The following is a 4676-nucleotide window of genomic DNA, read 5'->3' on the forward strand; positions in this document are numbered from 1 at the left end:
CAATGCACAGTTCACACAAGTGTTTGCTTCTTGAGGTGGAGAGAAATAGGTGAACTGACTCAACAATAAAGTAAAAGAATGGTCCTTCAAAGAGGAAAGCATTGATTGCTATATTTGTGCTAGAGCTTTGATTTTGAAAACATAAAGAGAGCATAAAAATAAAGTTTTGAGAGGTGTATGTTGTTGTCAACGAATGGTAGCGGGTACTCTAACCCCCTTGCCGGACAAACCTTCAAAGAGCGGCTCCCATTTTATTTTATTTTTGGATGGCACTCCTTCCAACCTTTCTTTCACAAACCATGGCTAACCGAATCCTCGGGTGCCTGCCAACAATCTCATACCATGAAGGAGTACCTTTTTATTTTAGTTTTATTATGATGGCACTCCTCCCAACCTTTGCTTACACAAGCCATGGCTAACCGAATCCTTCGGGTGCCGTCCAACAATCACATACCATGGAGGAGTGTCTATTTTTAGTTTGTTAATTTGGGACTGGGGAATCCCATTGCCAGCTCTTTTTGCAAAATTATTGGATAAGCGGATGAAGCCACTAGTCCATTGGTGAAAGTTGCCCAACAAGATTGAAAGATAAACACCACATACTTCCTCATGAGCTATAAAACATTGACACAAATAAGAGGTAATAAATTTTGAATTGTTTAAAGGTAGCACTCAAGCAATTTACTTTGGAATGGCGGAGAAATACCATGTAGTAGGTAGGTATGGTGGACACAAATGGCATAGTGTTGGCTCAAGTATTTGGATGCATGAGAAGTATTCCCTCTCGATACAAGGTTTAGGCTAGCAAGGTTGTTTGAGGCAAACACAAGGATGAACTAGTACAGCAAAACTCACATAAAAGACATATTACAAGTATTATAAGACTATACATCGTCTTCCTTGTTGTTCAAACACCTTACTAGAAATTATCTAGACCTTAGAGAGACCAATTATGCAAACCAAATTTTAGCATGCTCTATGTATTCTTCACTAATAGGTGCAAAGTATATGATGCAAGAGCTTAAACATGAGCACAACAATTGCCAAGTATCACATTACCCAAGACATTATAGCAATTACTACATGTATCATTTTTCAATTCCAACCATATAACAATTTAACGAAGAGGAAACTTCGCCATGAATATTATGAGCTAAGAACACATGTGTTCATATGAACCAGCGGAGCGTGTCTCTCTCCCACACAAGCATGATGTAATCAATTTATTCAAACACAAACAAAAATAGAAACAAACAAACAGACGCTCCAAGAAAAAGCACATAAGATGTGATGGAATAAAAATATAGTTTCGGGGGAGGAACCCGATAATGTTGTCGATGAAGAAGGGGATGCCTTGGGCATCCCCAAGCTTAGAAGCTTGAGTCTTCTTGATATATGCAGGGGTGAACCACCGGGTGCATCCCCAAGCTTAGAGCTTTCACTCTCCTTGATCGTAGTATATCATCCTCCTCTCTTGACCCTTGAAAACTTCCTCCACACCAAACTCGAAACAACTCATTAGAGGGTTAGTGGACAATAAAAATTAACATGTTCAGAGGTGACACAATCATTCTTAACACTTCTGGACATTGCATAAAGCTACTGGACATCAATGGATCAAAGAAATTCATTCAACATAGCAAAAGAGGCAATGCGAAATAAAAGGCAGAATCTGTCAAAACAGAACAGTCCGTAAAGATGGATTTTATTAGGCCACCAGACCTGCTCAAACGAAAATGCTCAAATTGAATGAAAGTTGCGTACATATCTGAGGATCATGCTCGTAAATTGGCATAATTTTCTGAGCTTCCTGCAGGGCAGTGGGCTCAGATTCGTGACAGCAAAGAAATCTGGAACTGCGCAGTAATCCAAATCTAGTACTTACTTTTCTATCAACGGCTTAACTTGGCACAACAAAACTCAAAACTAAGATAAGGAGAGGTTGCTACAGTAGTAAACAACTTCCAAGACACAAATATAAAACAAAGTACTGTAGCAAAATAACACATGGGTTATCTCCCAAGAAGTTCTTTCTTTTTAGCCATTAAGATGGGCTCAGCAGTTTTAATGATGCACTCGCAAGAAATAGTATGTGAAACAAAAGAGAGCATCAAGAGGCAAATTCAAAACACATTTAAGTCTAACATGCTTCCTATGCATAGGAATCTTGTAAATAAACAAGTTCATGAAGAGCAAAGTAACAAGCATAGGAAGATAAAACAAGTGTAGCTTCAAAAATTTCAGCACATAGAGAGGCATTTTAGTAACATGAAAATTTCTACAACCATATTTTCCTCTCTCATAATAACTTTCAGTAGCATCATGAGCAAACTCAACAATATAACCATCACATAAAGCATTCTTATCATGAGTCTCATGCATAAAATTATTACTCTCCACATAAGCATAGTCAAATTTATTAGTTGTAGTGGGAGCAAATTCAACAAAGTAGCTATCATTATTATTCTCATCAAGTGTAGGAGGCATAGTATAATCACAACAAAATTTACTCTCAGCAGTAAGTGGCACCAAAAGACCACTATCATTATCATCATCAGAATTAGGAGGCAAAGTATCATCGAAAATTTTCTCCTCAATGCTTGGGGGACTAAAAAGATCATGAAAACCAGCTTCCCCAAGCTTAGAACTTTCTATATCATTATCAACAATGGTGTTCAAAGCGTTCATACTAATATTACTACCAGCATGCAAAGAAGATTTCATAGGTTTTTTAATTTTCGCATCAAACAATCCATGTTTTAAATCAGGAAATAGAATAAGAAGCTCACTCTTGTACATTATGCCAAACTAGTGTAAACAAGAAACAACAAGATGCAATTGCAGGATCTAAAGGAAATAGCTTTGAGCACACACACAACGGCGCCAGAAAAATACTTTACCTGGGACCGTAGTATGAGAGCCTTTTACCTTTCCTCCCCGGCAACGGCGCCGTAAAAGTGCTTGATGTCTACGTTCCCCTCCTTTCCTGTAGACAGTGTTGGGCCTCCAAGAGCGAGAGGTTTGTAGAACAGCAAGCAAGTTTCCCTTAAGTGGATACCCAAGGTTTATCGAACTCGTGGAGGAAGAGGTCAAAGATATCCCTCTCATGCAACCCCGCAACCACAAAGCAAGAAGTCTCTTGTGTCCCCAACACACCTAATAGGTGCACTAGTTCGGCGAAGAGATAGTGAAATACAGGTGGTATGAATAAGTATGAGCAGTAGCAACGGTGCCAGAAAAGTGCTTGGCGTGTAGTTGATGGTGGTGGTATTGCAGCAGTAGTAACGCAGTAAACAGTAAACAAGCAGTAGTAACTCAGCAGTAGTAACGCAGCAGTAGTAACTCAGCAGTATTTAGGAACAAGGCCTAGGGATTACACTTTCACTAGTGGACACTCTCAACATTGATCACATAACAGAATAGATAAATGCATACTCTACACTTTTGTTGGATGATGAACACATTGCGTAGGATTACACGAACCCTCAATGCCGGAGTTAACAAGCTCCACAATAATGCTCATGTTTAAGTAACCTTTAGTGTAAGATAGATCAACAGACTAAACCAAGTACTAGCATAGCATGCACACTGTCACCTTCATGCATATGTAGGAGGAATAGATCACATCAATATTATCATAGCAATACTTAACTCCATAATCTACAAGAGATCATGATCATAGCATAAACCAAGTACTAACACGGTGCACACACTGTCACCTTTACACACGTGCAGGAGGAATAAACTACTTTAATAACACATCACTAGAGTAGCACATAGATAAATTGTGATACAACATGCTGCAATCATAAAGAGATATAAATAAGCACCTCACTATACCATTCAATGAGTAAGTATTCTGTGAAATCTAGCCTAAGAGACCCACACGGTGCACACACTCGTCACCTTTACACACGTGGGACGAGGAGTCTCCGGAGATCACATAAGTAAAACTCACTTGACTAGCATAATGACATCTAGATTACAAGCATCATCATATGAATCTCAATCATGTAAGGCAGCTCATGAGATTATTGTATTGACACACATAGGAGAGAGATGAACCACATAGCTACCGGTACAGCCCCGAGCCTCGATGGAGAACTACTCCCTCCTCATGGGAGCAGCAGCAGTGATGAAGATGGCGGTGGAGATGGCAGCGGTGTCGATGGAGAAGCCTTCCGGGGGCACTTCCCCGCTCCGGCAGGGTGCCGGAACGAGATCCTGTCCCCCGGATCTTGGCTTCGCGATGGCGGCGGCTCCGGCAGTGTTTCGTGGGTTTCGTCAATTGGTATCGGGTTTTCTGATCCAGGGGCTTTATATAGGCGAAGAGGCGGCGCAGAGGGCCGACAGGGGGCCACACCATAGGCGGCGCGGCCCCTCTCCGGCCGCGCCGGCCTAGGGTTTGGTGGCCCCGTGGCCCCCCTCCGGTCCTTCCCGGGTGTTCGGATGCTTCCGATGAAAATAGGAACTTTGGCGTTGATTTCGTCCGATTCCGAGAATATTTCGTTACTAGGATTTCTGAAACCAAAAACAGCAGAAAACAGTGAACCGGCACTTCGGCATCTTGTTAATAGGTTAGTTCCAGAAAATGCACGAATATGACATAAAGTGTGCATAAAACATGTAGATAACATCAATAATGTGGCATGGAACACAAGAAATTATCGATACGT

Source organism: Lolium rigidum, chromosome 5 (assembly GCF_022539505.1).
Source record: "Lolium rigidum isolate FL_2022 chromosome 5, APGP_CSIRO_Lrig_0.1, whole genome shotgun sequence".
NCBI lineage: Eukaryota > Viridiplantae > Streptophyta > Magnoliopsida > Poales > Poaceae > Lolium > Lolium rigidum.